Source organism: Leptonychotes weddellii, chromosome 3 (assembly GCF_054177405.1).
Source record: "Leptonychotes weddellii isolate Sample4059 chromosome 3, ASM5417740v2, whole genome shotgun sequence".
Classification (NCBI taxonomy): domain Eukaryota; kingdom Metazoa; phylum Chordata; class Mammalia; order Carnivora; family Phocidae; genus Leptonychotes; species Leptonychotes weddellii.
This window is the reverse complement of record NC_138371.1, coordinates 23643884-23661543: the sequence shown is the minus strand read 5'-3', so window position 1 is coordinate 23661543 and position 17660 is coordinate 23643884. Positions and strand designations below refer to the sequence as shown.

The 17660-nt window shown below is 41.2% G+C and overlaps 1 long non-coding RNA gene across 2 annotated transcripts in view; it reads left to right on the top strand.

Annotated features, from left to right (window-relative positions):
* The window catches only part of LOC145720473 (uncharacterized), a 122829-nt gene extending 108156 nt beyond the window's left edge, over window positions 1-14673 (top strand). For both annotated transcript variants that reach the window (XR_014143401.1, XR_014143402.1), the window contains one exon: window positions 13824-14673. This is a non-coding gene — a long non-coding RNA (uncharacterized LOC145720473). The remainder of the gene's footprint in view (window positions 1-13823) is intronic.
* Window positions 14674-17660: the final 2987 nt, after the last annotated feature.

Below are 17660 nucleotides of genomic sequence, written 5' to 3'. Positions count from 1 at the left end.
TATGGAGATTCAGGCAAGATTGGGATTCTTCCCACAGGTATTGTTCTATCCCCTTCTCATCTCCATTTCATCTTCTTCTTTTTTTTTTTTTTTTTTAAAGATTTTTTATTTATTTATCTGAGAGAGAGAATGGGAGACAGAGAGCATGAGAGGGGGAGGATCAGAGGGAGAAGCAGACTCCCCGCCGAGCAGGGAGCCCAATGCGGGACTCGATCCCGGGACTCCAGGATCATGACCTGAGCCGAAGGCAGTTGCTTAACCAACTGAGCCACCCAGGCGCCCCTCCATTTCATCTTCTGAATGAGAGGATTTTCCTGGGAATGAAGGGACAAGAAAGAATCCATTTTGTCTTCTAGTTGGCTTCCCCTCTGCCGTGATAAACAGTGACAGGCCTTGCTTCCCTTCCACCTTTTTTTTTTTCCTTAGCTGCAGAATTTACTCAAAATGTCATGGTTTTGGCATGACTCAGTTTCCCTCAGAGGTAGTAAGGGTCATTCATATACTCAGGAAATGCCTTAAGCCGTCATCAAATTGAATTGTGGGTGTTAGACTTGCATAGACCCAGCGGCAGTGCTTAATAAATATTTTTTGAATAAATAATGCATGAGTTCCAATTAAAGTAGGGGCAGAAAGCTGCACTGTCCTGGGTTTTCCTACACGGAGAAAATGCTGGCTCATGAGAAATGCCTCAATTCGTCTTTGCCACTTCCCTTGTTGATAGGTTTCTGAGGAAAAATTCTTAATGTTTCCTTAATTAATTTTACAGTGATTCTGTATCCAAAAGTTACATTATTTTTTATTGAAATGAATTTTATTTACTAAAATGGTGCTAATCAATGTAGATAACTTGTGATAAGAATCAATATGCACCTGTAATCATCAAATATTTCTAAAATACCCAGAAAGTGCTGTTAATGACTGAATTTAATGACAAATGTTTGCAAAATTCTCTTTGAAAGCATTAATATTTAATGTGCAGCATGGAATCTCTGGACATGCACATTCTCTTTCCAGTTGGAACTTTTGAGGCAGTGCAAAGCTCTCTTCCAAATATAGTGCCATTGCACTTAATTGAAGGCTGTTGGAGAATACAATGGGGCTTAAAGTGGTATTTGTATAATTAGTTCTAAATACATCATGTTGATTGTGTGAGAGATTCACAGGGAAAAGGAACAAGTCTTCAGCTATGGTATTAAAATGAACGCCAGCAGAATATTTCTGAACTCTCTGAGCCTATTCTCTGTTCTCAGAGATTATGTGAACAATACTCTTTTTTCCGAAGCAGCACAGAATAAAATGAATGAAGGAAACAGTCCAAGACAATGATTCTGGGGAATGCTCAGCACAATGACATCTGGAAACAGGAAGACTTCCCTACTAGAAATCTAGATGGCTCAAAAATATAGTGCTTTAGCTCTTAAGTACACTTGAGTGTGGAAGCTATTAATGCATGATTAGAGGAATATCTTCTGGAAGCTGGTATTACCCATCTAATCATTGTTTTAAAAAATACAATGGTGACATAATTGTAGGATTTGTACCATTTTGTACTTGCTCTGACAAATTTGAGTATGAGTGTTTTTTTTTGGTTTTTTTTAAAGATTTTTATTTATTTATTTGACAGAGAGAGACACAGCGAGAGAGGGAACACAAGCAGGGGGAGTGGGAGAGGGAGAAGCAGGCTTCCTGCCGAGCAGAGAGCCTGATGCGGGGCTCGATCCCAGGACCCTGGGATCATGACCTGAGCTGAAGGCAGACGCTTAACGACTGAGCCACCCAGGCGCCCCGAGTATGAGTTTTTATCAGCAGTTATATCAACTTAGATTTTTTTCTCTCTGCTTTGTCATAACTGTTGCTCAAATTTTAAATGACAAGAATGACTAATCATTGACAGGAATGAGTGTCTCAAGTGTGTGGTGCCAACACTAGGTTAAAGGTGCAAACTTGGATTTGACAACCTCTGTGTGGCCATCCTTGCTTAGAATTCTGAAGAATTCTCCAGACATATGTACAACTTCTTCACGCTCTAGACATCTGACTCTGAACCCCTCCTGCCCTTTTACCTTACTTTCCTTTCTCAGATCTACGTGAATTTTGATGCCTTGTTTTCCTCTTTTACCTTAACGTCTAGATTTAATGCAGTTGAAAAGGACCTGCTCCTATTTCTCTTTTGAGAAGATCCTTATGAGGCTCCCAAGCTTATTTTTAATTTCTAGAGAAGCAAGTAAGGAAAAATGCAGAAAAAGACAGAGGGGCATCCTTCATTCCCCAACCAAAAAGGACTGGCCTGACCTTCTGTTTCCCTTCATCTGGTTCCATTCAGATTCTGTCTGACATCCAAAAGGGAGTGGGAAATATGTCTGTGTCCCATTTACCACATCAGATGGCTGCAGGGGAGAGAGGTAAGAATCGTAGGGAGAACACCATGTAAGGGAGAATTCTGAGACGAACAGCATTCTAGAAAGTATCTGCCCTAGTCCCTTTCCACTATAGCCTTATGACCTGGCACAAGAGTGCAAATGTTTCTTAAGACCCCATTTTGCCCAAGGCTTATAGCTCTGAGCTTCTGCTCCTGGAGAAAAATGGAGGACGGGAGAGTGGGAGGTCAGTGTTGACCCTTTGAGGGTCACTTTTATTGCTGTTTCAATGGTACATGCTGAGTATTTGAATATGTAATGCAGAACACATATCAAGTATATTGTCTGTAATTTAATTCAACAATGAGGTTCTCCTTTATTTTTTTTAAGTAGGCTCCATGCCCAGTGTAGATCCCAGCAGAGGGCTTGAACTCACGACCCTGAGATTAAGACCTGAGCTGAGATCAAGAGTTGGATGCTTAATGGACTGAGCCACCCAGGCACCCCTGTAATTTAATTCTAAATAATACTTGAGTACTTTAAAACATAAGGAGTATGCTGTATATGTATATAGTTTGATGCAGTATATACCCAAGGAACAGGAGCACATCAGTGGTTCTTCAGTGTTGGAAAAACCCTCTGCTGGAGTCTGTACTCCAGAGAGATGGTAAGTATTTCAAATGTTGCTCTCTGAACCTACATTAGAGAGTTCATTACCTAGCATGAGGGAAGTTAGAAATGCTTTTCAGTGGTGAACTGAGTGGTGCTAAAGATGTGTGGATTGGCTGAAACATAGAACAGGCCTACAAAAGGATTTATAAACATGGAGAAATCAAAAATATCCTTTGAAAGGTGTTCTATTCTCATTTGTTTCTGGTCCCTACAACTGAACCAGGAATTCAGCTGACTTCCCTGACCAGAAAGCTGATGATCCTGCCATTAGAGCATCATCATCTCTGCCTTGGATCACCATTTTGTGCAAGGTGCTCATTCCAGTGCCTGATGGACAACGAGCTGGAGTTCACAGAGCTTCCCAGAACAGGCTGTATGCCTGGATAGATGCTTTTGTGACTGCTGGTCAATTGATGTTTGTACAAATGACAGAATTCTGTCTTCAGATTTCCTTTTTCTAGATAATATGCCAGTGTGTCAGCCAGGTTACAAGGAGATATGGCTCTTTTTGTTAGAGGCTACTAATATCTGCCAAAAGGATCGAATGACTGTGAAGATCAAATTGCCGTACGTCACTTTGCAATACCAAGAAGAGTATTGATAAAAATAAGGCTCAACAAACACTGACTCTTTCTGATGGGATGACTATATAGCTTATTTTCCAAACTGAGACACTTTTGATAGTGAACAGGGCATGATTAATAATCAAGCCAGAAACAATAGGCATATATCAGGACACTCCCAAGGTGTGTGGTCATCCAACTTCCTGAGACCCTACATACCTGCCACTGTGCGAAGTCCTAAGGATGAAAAGTGAAGGTGTTTGCCTTTATAGTGGACAGGGGATGGTGAGAGTCCTGGGTGAAACTGACCAGCAGAGTGTAATTCCTATATCCACTGTGTTCACCTCCAAAATTCCCGTTTTCTCTCCTAGATAGTTTTATATCTAAATAGAAGAGCCGAGAAGCTATTTTCCTGGGGCCTGCCCTATTTTCATCCCAATGAAGTCTTTATTAATCTTTGAAATCTGTGTTCCAATTCATTTAAAAATATTAACTTTGTTAATAAACGGCAAGAAGACTTAGAATCTAGAGTTCTTAAAACAAAACCATCTCTTCAGTAATTAAAAAGGGAGAAGATAGGTTTGTAATAAGAAAAGTTATTTTTCTAATTTTCTTTTTTACTGAGATGTAACTTATATAAAGTACAAAATGAATTTTTACTACCGCTTAAATCAAAATATAGAACACTCGCCACATCTCAGAAGGTCACCTTATGCCTTCTTGGGAAGCCATTTTGATGATTTCCAGGTAAAGTTAATACTCAAATTATCCTCTTCATTTGTTGTCACATTTTATATTTGGTCTCAAACCCTTTGAATTCAAAGGTTCAGGAAATTGCTCTAGTAACACGGATTGGCGATTTCTTGCTAGGACTCCAAGGAAAGTAAGAAAGGTAGTGGGGTTAAGGAGCAAACTGCAAGGTAGTAGGATAAACGTGGAAAAAAAGCGCTGTCCAGCTCTTCTTCCTCCTTGCTCCTTCCAGAAGTGATAAACAACTGGTTGAACCTTTAACACCCTGCTGTCAAAATAATAATAATAATAATAATTTTTAAAAAGGATAATTTATTGAGTACTCACTAGGAGCCTGGGAGCCAGGTGTCTTGCTAGATGCTTTTTGTACTTTACATATGTTATCCTGTGGAACCCTCACAACTACTCTGTAAAGTGCAGAGCAGGATCGTGGTCTCCATTTTACCCTTAGGGAATCGAAAGTCCCAGAAATGTTAAGTAATTTGCCCCACATCACACAACTTCTAAGCATAGGAACCAAGGTTCAAGTCTTTTCTGCTGTTACACTAGTCTTCCGCCAGAACTACGTAAATGCTATTCCAATGCAAACTTCTCATCTATACAATAGAAGATGGACATATTGTTGGTGAAATAACTGGATTGGCATGGATTTTCTCCAGTCAACAGCACTCATTTGCAGTTTACAGCTAGTTAGGCAGATAGCGAGAGGGGAGGATAAAGCTAATAGCAATTGGCATTGCCTTCTTTTACTCCTTCTTCATTTGCCTATATGTTGTTTATATTTTTGTGGGTAATATATGAACTTGCAAAGAGGAGCCGCTTCATGTCACTGTAACTATAGGAGAAGAGTCCTAGTGATGCCAGAACAATGCCATTTGCAAGTTATGGTGACTATAGAATTTATCTTGCTGTTAGGAATTCCAAGAGCTATCTATCTACACAGAGAAGTAAAAAGAGAGAGCTGAACCAATTAGCTGGAGATATCAATAAATATTTATGTGAACCCTATGAAACTGCAGTTTTGGAGGTCAGAAAACTGTAGAATATCAGCAAGGTTATGATTCAGCTATTACTGCGGTGGAAGAAAATTTGTGATTGGAATACTAGCTCTCTTCAAAGATGAAATTAAGTATTATTCTCTACACCTTAGGCTGTCTCTATAAACAGAGTCTATGTGCCCAGTTTTTAATCCCGATCTTGAAAAACACTCTTTTAACTCTTAAAAAATCACCTAGTGTACTCTCTCAGGAAGGCTTCATTAATTTATTTTTGAAAGGAGAGGAGTCTAAGCCCCGTCAAGACGAGGAGACGGCCTCTGTGATGTTACGGGACAGCTGACAACTGTTTTGCTGGGCACTGGTTTGCAGGACGGCTATGGCATGCGGCGCTTCTACTTGAGGAAGCTTCTCTCAGTGATAAGGCAGCATGGGCTTCACCAGTGAGCCAGGGCCAGGCCTTAAAATGGGAGCAAAGGGACTTGGGGACTAAAATAAAACTAAACCAAATGGTGGAAACATGCTCAACTCCTTAATTTATCTGATTAGAGCCAAGAGGCGCCGCGGTGTAGGACGTTTGCTCCCATCCCAAATGCCATTAAGGAGCAGTGAACTATTTCTAGGCTTGGCTCCAGATTGATGAGGGATGAACTAACAGTGGATTTGGTTTCAACCCGGAGTCACTGTGAGGCGGTGACAGACTGCAGTCACTGCAAAAGTCCGTAAGCATCAAGTGTCCCCAAGAGCACACACTGCCTGCAAGAGATTTCCCGGCGCCTAAGAAACATTCCTCTGACCCCATCCCAGCCCAACCCCAACTCTTGCCCTATATTTCTCTGCTTTATTCTTTTCATACAGGCACATGGTTGCTTCGACTTAAGAGTTTTGAGTAGAGCTTGTTAATGCGTACGAGGCTAGCTTAATACAGTGGTTCATCGTCTACTAAAATTGTACTATGTGACTGTAGAAGGTACAAAATGGGGCAAACGATCTTTTGTTGTAGTTACCGGTACGGAAAAAAAAAATAGAAGACTATTTTAGGGCAGTGTATAGAAATCCTGTCAACCCTCCCCCCGACCTGCCCCCAAATCAGTAGGCCTGTGCCTGCCCCCTTCCCTCTTCCTTCCATCAATCTGCTGCTAGCTGTGTGTCCTTGAATTACTTAACCTCTTTGGGACTGACTGTTCACTCATTTCTAAAAGGAAATGTTGAAAATCTCTTCGGATTTTGAAAGCGCTAACGTGTAGATGCTGTGAGTATAAATGCAAAAGTAGCTTTAAAAAGATTAAAGGTGGGCGCCTGGGTGGCTCAGTTCGTTAAGCGACTGTCTTCGGCTCAGGTCATGATCCTGGAGTCCCGGGATCGAGTCCCGCATCAGGCTCCCTGCTCAGCGGGGAGCCTGCTTCTCTCCCTCTGACCCTCCCCCCTCTCATGTGCTCTCTCATTCTCTCTCTCTCAAATAAATAAATAAAATCTTTAAAAAAAAAAAAAAGATTAAAGGTGCTGTAGAGAGAATTATATAAAAATCTTCCCAATATTAAACCTTTCCACCTCTGTTGTTAGGTGATTAATGATCAATATCATTAATTCTATTTTACGGAAGTGGAGATGATTTTTCTAATAATTTAATTGAAATGTTTATTGAGCACCTGTGCTAGGAACAGAAGTTTATCCAGGTTTGTTGGTACTGAATCTTGCCTGATTTGGGAGACCCTTTTCACAAAAAGGCAATTACAAATACAACCTCAGATGCCAAAGTGAGTGTTTATTTGGAATGAGGAAAGCAATCATAACAAGGTACTGAGACTTAACAGATTTAGTCCCTTTCTTTTGAGCTTTCTTCAGGCAATTTACCAGAATTGCTTACATAGAAATGCGTCTGATTTCCTTCCCTAGATAGAACATTCTACAGCTCCCAGCAACTCCTAGTGCTCAGTGGAGCCTATGCAGATAAATATCCCCAAAGTTTAAGCTTCATGGAACTTCAGGGTAAATCCGTTTCTAAGTTCCCTAAATTCTCGAAGGAATCAGCACACATAAGATTGGGTTCCCAGGCTCAAGAAAATTACAGTGGATTGTAGCCGTTAGAACTCCCCCCAAAAGGAGCTGCCCGGTAGTGGTTGGAACAGTTCCACAGGCCAGCAAAAGGATTCAAACGGTGACCGTTATTTACTTTATTTAAAATTCAATTTTGAAATAAATTTAGACTTCCAGAAAGATTACAAAAATAGTATATAGAGTGCCCCTATATTCTTCACCTACCTTCCCTTCACATTAACACCTTACAATGCATAGTTCTTGACACCAGGAAATTCTTATAACACTATTAACTAAATTACAGACTTCATTTAGATTTTACCAGGTTTTCACCACTGGTTTATTCTGTTTTAGGATCCACTTCTGGCTCCCACATGGCACTGAGTTGACCCATTTCCTTGGCCCCTCCTTACTTGTTACAGTTCTTCAGGCTCTGTCATAACCTTGACACTTCTGAGGACTTCTTCTCAGGCATTTTGTAGAATGTTTCTCAATATGTCTGATGTTTTCTCATTATTAGATTGAGGTTATGTACTTTTTGCAAGAATACTACAGAAGTGATGTGTTCCTGGGCCAGGACCCAATACTATTACTTATTTTCTTGCTAAATTGTTTTCGCATTGGCCCTTAGGAGCTTCTTAGATTGGCTCCTGTGTCATTTCCATGTTCCCTCCACCTTTTAGCGAGTGTTTCTTTATTTTGTGGCACCACATGATGTCCCAGGCTCCTCTTATACTTCCCTTTCTCCAGCCCTGGCATCAGTCACTTCCACAAGAAATCCAGTATCAGGTCTTTTTGATTCGTGTGTTCTTCTCTTTGTTCCTAAAATCCTGGGTCTTGGACAGATTCTTTCCGAAAACAACTCAAATACATGCATCATCCATCACTAACAGTAGGACTATATGTTCCCTTTTTAAACTGCAATGGTAAAAGAACCCAGCAGGTGAGTTCTGGCCACACTGTCAAAGGCCAGGTGTGCTATGAGGACTTCCAAGCAAGCTTTTCAAGGCAGTTGCTAAAGAAATAGGTCACCGTTGACATTTGTCTCTCCTCCTCATCCATGTCCACCTGGCCCCCACCTGTCAATCATCACAAGGCTATTTCCTCTGTTCATCTTCACCACCGCTTCTTGGGTTCTGATCTTTCCTGGGCTTCCTTGGGACGTTGTACAGCCTCCGAATGGCCTTCCTGCCCCTAGCCTTTTCTTTCTTCCAACTCATCTTCCATGTGAAGAAATAAGTAATTTTCCCATTTGCAAATCTAGCTGTATCATTTACTCTGCTGACAATGGAGGAGGATTGCTTTTTTGCCCCTACGTTTTTGTGGTTTTTTTGAACCTATCATTAGTGATATGGCTCCCTAATGTTGACAGTAGTAGTTCTCAAACTCTAGTGTAAATCAGAATTGGCTGGAGGGCTTGTTAAAACACAGATGAGTAGGTGCTACCCTCAGATTTCAGAGGCAGTAGGTCTGGGTTGGGGTCGGAGAATGTACATTTCCAACAGGCTCCCAAGCGATGCTGATGATGCTGGTTCACATAACACCAGCCAACAAGGTAAAGTCCAAACTGCTTAACAAGAAACCTAAGACCCTATCACAATTATGTTTTGCATTTATGACCTTACCCCCCACTTCTCTCCACCCTTTCCTCAAACATGCCTTCCCTTTACACAAGTCTGCGAGACCCCTGAGAAAGAGTTGATAAAACAAGACCCCCTGACTGGTCTTCCCATTCTTCCTTGTCACTATTTTTGTACATGTTGCAGACAACTATCCTGACTCCCCATCTGCAGTCTTCATTTTCCTCCAGCCTCAGAAGGAACGTCTCTCTTCTGTGGTCCAATAGCACTTGGTAGCACCGACCATGAGAACTACAATCTGGTATGGGATTTAGTTGTTCACTCATTTGATTCGCCCAGTAGTTTATGAATTTTCTAAAGGCAGGACAATGCCAACATATTACTCAATTTTGGCTCCTCAGCACCCAGCCCTTGCGGCATCTGGCATCAGATGAGCATTGAATAAATGTTGTTGACCTTTTCAAGGAAGGCATTATGCTCTTTACACGAAAGAAGGTAATAGAGAGTTTATGAGAACACTTCAAGACTTCTTACCATTACATTACAGGTGAAAAAGGTATTTTAAATAAGAGAGTACACTAAGATACAGAATTAGCCAAATGAGGGGGCTCTGATCAGTTCTTTGAATGAGGTAATTATAATCATTGTCCCCTCTTAAGACTGGGATGGGCCTATGTGGTCTGGAAATGTGGCATGAAGTGAAGTGGAGATTTGACGATTCTGCTGTGATCGAGTTGGGTAGTTCAGCCCTCATATCTGCCAGGCTGTTAATTAGCTAACTAAGGAATTGCATTCTGTTTTTGCCATCAATGCTTGCCAGGTGCTAGTGACCCCCCTTAGTCCTAATGGCATTCTACACATCTGCTTAACCATAGAACCAGAGTTCTTAACCAACCCTTGGTGGTTGTTAAATAGATTTGGTGGTCTACAAACATGGATAAAAAACAATCACGTATTAATTTTTACCAGGTTTTAACTGAAATTAAACATTTCCCTCAATTATTAATGTAGACAATGAACACAGCTGTATTTATACTACCTGAGACTTTATCATTGCTGGGACTCACCCATATTTTTATTTCACAGGCTAGCAGTTATTTCTATTCATAATTACTTCAAAATAATAATAGATACAGAACTAGATTTTACTAGATGTGCTAATAAAGAAGCACATATACTCCACATTTAGAGCTACTTTGGTATCTATATTTCAATACAGTGGATTTCCTTTGTAATCTTACATATTAAAATGCTATTTTCATACGGAAAACAAAAATCCTAAGTATTTTATTTTATATGTTTAAAACATTATTTTGAGAAGGGATCCAAATCTATCCATAGCTTCCAACAATTGTTAAAAGAGTCCCAGACACCAGAAAGTTTAAGCACCCTCATTGTAGAAGGTTACATTTACTTTGTAGCACAAATTTGGTAGGAAAATTTTTAAAAAGCAGTACAAAAAAATTCAAGTTCGCTCTGGGTGCTTAAGTTTCCATTTAAAGGGTTGATAAAACAATAGAATAGATAATGACTTGTAGCAGAACATTTTCTTCTATTATTGTGTACTAACTGCAAGTGAAACATTCTTTGATTTCTTGGGCTACGTGCTCACAGGGCAGTAATAGTTAAATTAATTTCTAATATGTCTCATCTCATTACAGATCTATGCAATAGTCTCTTTCAATTTTAAATTGAGCTTCAGGGAAGATTAAGTACTTAGGTATTCCAGTTTGTATAAAATTTCTAGATCCATACAAATTAAACTTCCTCTGTCTAAATGACCCTAATCATTCTAATTTAACTAGATGGAGCCTATTTCCTTTTGACAGAGCTTGTCATGTTGAATCTTATCCATGGAGATGAACAGCATGCCAAATGGGTAATAAGTATTCCAGATGTTGCCTTGCCACTTTCCAGCAAAGTTATTAATAAAAGTCAGTTGCTTCTTGTCTTTTTTAATCCTCTAATGTTGCCGAGAATATAAACTTCCTTTCTCCCCATTAAGATATGGTAATTTTAAAAAGTATAGTAAATGGGCTGCCGCAGAGGAAAGTGATTTTATAAAAGTACCTATCCATCGTGAATGGTACCCCAGGGACTCAGGGTGGCGTGAGGCCTACTTTCCTGGGAACAGGAAGGAGGGATATGAAGAAGATGGTGGCAGAGCCCTGAGGTTGGGAGTGTGTGTGTGTGTGTGTGCGTGTGTGTGTGTGTGTGTGTGTGTGTGTGTGGTGTGTATGTGTTTTGGAGGGGATTGAGCTTCAAAAGAGCCATTTCATTTACTTTTGGCTGGGAATAAGTCAATAAAAGGGAAATAGCTACTCCATTAGCAAGGACCTACTCTGGAGGAAACGTGGCCGAATGCTAAAGGCCTCTCAATCCACCTCTACGCATATCTCCGGGCCTAGCCCTGGGGGAGTGTGAGAGCCTCCAGTCCGTGACCCCTGAGGTCCTTGGGTCCGATTTCACAAATCTATCCTCAAGGCAATGAAAGGAGGGTGTGGTTGCGGTATAGAGAAGAACACTGGAGCCCGAGGGGAGGGTCAGAGGCCAAAGGTCACAGGGCTTGATTCCAGGACATCCTTAGTAGAGAGGTGCCTTTTAAGGCTTACCAGAAAGATCTGCTGACTTTTCTTAGGTATAAACAAATTAGACATTCAGAGCGAGGAAAAGCCTAATGATACTAATGATAGTTAGAATATTTCCAGTGTGATGGCTTCATCAGTCTCTTTCTTTTCTCTTTTTTTTTAAATTATTTTTTAGAGAGAGAGTGAGAGGGATGGGAGGAGAGGGAGCACGAGTGGTGGGCGGAGGGGCAGAGGGAGAAGCAGGCTCTCCACTGAGCAAGGAGCCAGACGCGGGCTTCCATCCCAGGACCCTGGGATCCTGACCTGAGCTGAAGGCAGATGCTCAACCAACTGAGCCACCCAGGCGCCCCGCATCAGTCTCTTTCAAAACACTTTGGGTTTGGTGAATTTGAAGTGAATTTTCTTTCAGTAAAACACACATACAGACACACACACACACACACACAGCACTTTGGGCTCTGTTTTAACTTACCCCCTGTGCTTTTAAATGTACAGGCTTGGAAAGGTCTTTCTATTTCTAAAAGTGTAAAAGTATTGTTTAATATTACTCTCCCGAAAGAAGGCCAAATAATTGGTGCAGTGAAATGAGTTCTGCTCTTCAGAAAATAGGCTCAACCAGCATCATAATCCATGTTGGAATAATCTTATGTATACAGCCTTGTACTCCTCTCATCTCTCATGATTTTGGCTCTAGTTAGCAATAACCTGATGTCCACGTAAAAATACTTGGAACTTTGAAGTGGAAGAAATTTACCATTAAGGCCATGTTCGTTTTGGAGTCACACGTTTTGAAGTCAATACTTGCAGCATTTCCAATATGCCTTAGTTGTTGCAAGGAGTTTTTGGCGTAGACGCCATTTCTTAAATGTCAACAAAGAAATGCTATTCCCGCTGCAAGTGTTTTCCCTCTCATCAACTCCATTAATTTTTCAAGTTCATTAACAATTGAAATTATTAAACTGAGCTCTACTGACATCTGCTGGACAAAACATGTTTTTCATTGTTATCAACTCCTTACCATTGTTCCCAACTCAGTAATGCTTGGGTTTTACTAAGATGGTTACTCTTAATTCAACCAACCAAGCAAAGCTGTACTCAACACATAGAAAATAGAACTAAGCTAAACATAAGCTCATCAATCAGCATGTAATAAATCTAAGTAAAGGTTTCTCAGTCCATTTCTTTAGCTGGTCAACCATATTTCAGTTTTGCATTGAACACACATTTTCTGAGCGCTCTGTGTACGCTGTACACCGTGTATACGCAGTGGGTCCAGAACTTGGATAGGGCCCCTTCTTGCAAGAAGTGGAGGGTCTGGTGGGGGAAGACATATATCTAAACAGATTATTTCCGAAAATATTTTATCCACAGTGTCTCTTCTCTTAGCAGCAAGATGATTGCACTGTACCTGTTGTTCCCGGAACATCTTTTTTGGCGATAATAAACCAGAACGACATCATTTTGTCCACTAGGAAATACATAGTGCCTTGGGCCTTAGGAATATTTCATGGGTCTACAAATATGTGTGTGTGTACTAACACAACAAGAACACAGCGAATTGAAAACTCTAAATTGTAAATTAAATGTCTATAGAACATGTAATGTTAACCTGTTTTAAAATTTAATGGTTCTCAAACTTGACTGTGATCAGAATTACTGGGGGCTATTAAAGCAGATGGCTGAGTCCCATCACAAGAGGTCATGACTTAGTAGGTCTTGGTTGGGCTCTAGAACGTGCATTTCCAACAAGTTTTCGGTAACGCTACTTAATGTTGCCAGTCTGGAGACTGCATTTTGATAACCAACAATCTGAGAATGTTAATTCACCTTTTTTGGCTGAAGCAGCCAGGTAACACCATTAACTGAATTAAGATATTCAGGGGCAATTCGAAGGAGTAAGAGGTAGAAAAGTGGATAAATTGGCCTTTTCAAGGAAGCAGGAAAAGGCCATCAAAGCCAGACCTACAGAGACTCTTTTTAGTATATTTCAATAGAATGTGAATGTGACTCAGCTTTACCTGGGCAGGTGAGAACTTGTAAAAGATAAACATTCTCTGTAATAAGTGGTAGCATATGCACTGGTAATGTGAGTTACCTAAACTTGGATCAGTTCCTAGTACAGAACACCCAGGAAACACCGAGAAAGCTTGTATGAACAGGAGTACATGACCATACTCACTCGTATCAACCTTTCAGTTTAGGAGTTGAGAACTAACATGTATTTTCTTTTAATTTTTTTATTTTTTAAAGATTTTTATTTATTTATGTATTTGTCAGAGAGCGACAGAGAGCAAGCGCACAAGCAGAGGGAGAAGCAGGCTCCCCGCTGAGCAAGGAGCCCCACATGGGACTCGATCCCAAGGACCCTGGGATATCACGACCTGAGCCAAAGGCAGACGCCCAACCAACTGAGCCACCGAGGGGTCCTGTGTTTTCTATTTCTAATGAAGTTTCCAAGCTTCCTGGATCAGCTCTGTTCTTTTGCTCTAAAGTGTCCCTCGATAAATGGCCCCTGAGGCACTATAGAGCCCTACCATTTTATGAAATTCTCATTTAGGAAACATGGCAAATGACTGATGATGGCAAATAAAGGCAAACGACACCTCTAGTGTACATTTACTACTCAGAACATGCTCAGAAAAAAAAAAAAAAGTGGAAAAAGGAATGTGAAAATCTGCTTTTGCATTTCAAACACCTTCCAAAAGTTGGCTGGCCAATTATGGCTCCTTGTAAGTTCTAAACAAAGGGCGGAGGGGGTCTCATTTTCCTCATACAAACCTTGATGATTCCAGATGACTCAAATTAATTCTTTTTTTTTTAAAGATTTTATTTTTTATTTATTTATTTGAGACAGAGAGAATGAGAGACAGCATGAGAGGGGGTAGGGTCAGAGGGAGAAGCAGACTCCCTGCTGAGCAGGGAGCCCGATGCGGGACTCGATCCCGGGACTCCAGGATCATGACCTGAGCCGAAGGCAGTCGCTTAACCAACTGAGCCACCCAGGTGCCCAAATTAATTCTTTAGTATAGAGGTCTTCCATATGATTCTCATATTACCAGAAGCCTACGACTCTCTTTGGATTGGAAAGACACCAAATCTTTGGCAATTTTCCCAATAAAATTATAAATACATATTTGTTCCAAGTCTGCTTCTTTTACTTGCTACGATAACCAGCACAGAAAACTAATCACCCCCAGACCTTATTGCCTGGACATTATGTAGAATCATGTCACATCAGAAATTAGACTCCAGCCATTCCAGCTCTCTGACGCTCTTGCTACTGGTGCTTATGCTCTTTGATTGACACACAGTAAGTCAGTTCTTTCAACTCTGCGGCCAACTCCTGACCTTCCTTCCTTCTTTGCTGAGTCGGGATTCCATGCAGGACTACCTGGGTCCATTGTACTCGAAGTAGCCTCTGTGGACAGCAGTATGGGTATTGTCTCAGAGCTTGTTAAAACTGCAGAATCTCAGGCCCCATCACGTGGACATTTTGGAGTAATTTTATTTTTTTATTTTTTAATTTTTTTTAAAGATTTTATTTATTTATTTGAGAGAGAGAATGAGATAGAGAGAGAGCATGAGAGGGAGGAGGGTCGGAGGGAGAAGCAGACTCCCTGCCGAGCAGGGAGCCCGATGCGGGACTCGATCCAGGGACTCCAGGATCATGACCTGAGCCGAAGGCAGTTGCTTAACCAACTGAGCCACCCAGGTGCCCCATTTTGGAGTAATTTTAAAAAGATCCCCAGGTAGTTTGTATGCATATGTGGTTAGAATGCCCTGACCTCAAATTTTTTTTTTTTTCCTACAACGAGTTTCCTTGACTCTCCTGTACTTCCGTCTCCCCGCCCCCGCCACTCACTCATGGAAAGTCAGTCCTGATGAGGTTCCTTATCATGTTGAAACTACTTTTTTTTTTTTTTAAAGATTTTATTTATTTATTTGAGACAGAGAGAATGAGATACAGAGAGCATGAGAGGGAGGAGGTTCAGAGGGAGAAGCAGACTCCCTGCCGAGCAGGGAGCCCGATGCGGGACTCGATCCCGGGACTCCAGGATCATGACCTGAGCCGAAGGCAGTCGCTTAACCAACTGAGCCACCCAGGCGCCCTGAAACTACTTTTTTATATTGATCTCTAGGCTTCAACAGTCTTTTGTGAGCAGGTATCATCTTATCTTCCTAATCCTAGCTGAACGCTGTACTTAGCACATGCTGGTAGTGCAGTTAATATTGTTTGGATTGAAGTTCTTCAATTTAATTGCTGCACAGGACATGAAACTAAGTACTGAGGTACTAATAACTGACAGCTGGTTGAAGAACTACCTTTTTGAACATTCTTGTATTTTAACTGGATTCCAGAGGGACATACATGGATTTAACCTAAATCATTCATAATGCTGGTGCTGGGAGTTTTTGAGAAGTCAGCCAACTGAGTGAAAGTAATTTTGGGGGCAAGTGACTTTAGCTCCTCAAATTTCCTGCCACCTCACCCATCATCAGCGTGTTCCAAATGAAAGAACTCTTGAGTGTTTCTGGACTGGCTGGGTGGCTTTCAAAGTGTCTTCTTCCCTGCAGGATTCTAAACCCCAGTATCTCCAAATAGCCAGACACATGGTTCACATGAAAGACCTGGGCATTCTTGAAGTTTGTGGAACAAGCAAGAGTAGGTCGGGGATGAACAGGAATATTCGAATACGTTTCCTTGTAATTGCTTGTCATCACTGGTCTTCCTCACCTGACTGAGTCGTCAGAGTAGGGGTCCCTATCCCTTGCACAAAGAAAGCCCTTGCGAGGCAACTTGTGTGCAGACAGAGACATTTAGTCCATTCGGGGGATAGCACGGTTTTAAAGCATTGCTCGTGGAATGTCTAAATGCAAGTGCTACCAGTTTGGATTAAACCAGCAAGGCGGTACCCATGTTAACCCCTCAGTGCTAAATCTCAAGAGATCGATAGTAACCATCAACTTTCACAGTGAACCACATCAGTATTTTGGGGGTTACAGATGCCTTTCTTACTACCCCAGCTCCGTCAGAGAAGAGAAATTAAGCAACTATGGCACTGTTTTATAAACGAATTTATCAAGAGTCCTGCCTTCCCCTGCATAATGACTGCCTCACAAATGCCTTCTCTAACACGTATTTGTAGAGGATAGAACATTAGCTGCAGATTTAATGTCACCGTGGTTGTCATTTGCACGTGCCTGAGAAGTTAACATAATGTCGAAATGTGAAATTAAACTGGGGGACTATGAGCAGCGGTCCTGCTAAGATCCATTTCTCTATTCTCATTATTTTACCCCTTGGTTTGTTGTGTTTGCTGCTTTCTCCCATTACTCACAAAATTGTCAAATAAGTCCCCGAGGATGCACAAGCACAGGGCTTCTGGAAAATAGTGTTTCAGTAGTTTACATAATGGGACCAATGAAGCCAATGTGTTCTCCATTGTAAAAAAGCCAGTGTTCTCTTGCTTTGTTAATTGACCCTCAGCTTTAGAAGGAAAAGGGCAAGGGTGGATGGGAAACAGAGTAAGAAAGCAAATTATCAGGGGACTGATGTGTAGGTTTTTCTGTTTCAATGATGCTTACAGAGAATACATGAAACTTAATGACACTGAGTCCACAGTGGGAATGATCGAGGGAAAAAGGATTGACACAAAAATATTCTTATTCTAGCCAGAGAGTATAAGGAGGGAGGCAAAGTTCTTTCTTAATGCGAAGTTAGGAAAAAATAAATCAAACTACTGTGGGTAAGTCGCAGGGCACAAATTAGTTCTTCAAGTTTTGTTTGTTCATGAGCTCACAAGTGTGGTGCAATTTAATGTGCTTGTCATTGTTTTCCTTCCATTCGGAGGATGAGCCAGGGAGTGTGAAGCGGGGGACGGCACTGGCCGGCCTTGGGCACTGCCATGTACTCTTGTGGCGAGTTAGTGCGAATGCACTGTCCTCTGCATGCCTCATTAGCCGCATCTAAAGATGTGATTATCACCATCTATACGTTCATCCATTCCAGGGAATGAAATAAACCTAACTGTGCATTTATCCTTACTATTATGCGTCATTCAAACACAAGACTAGGGGTATGAAGGGCATTTTAATCATGTGTACCAGAGGACAAAAT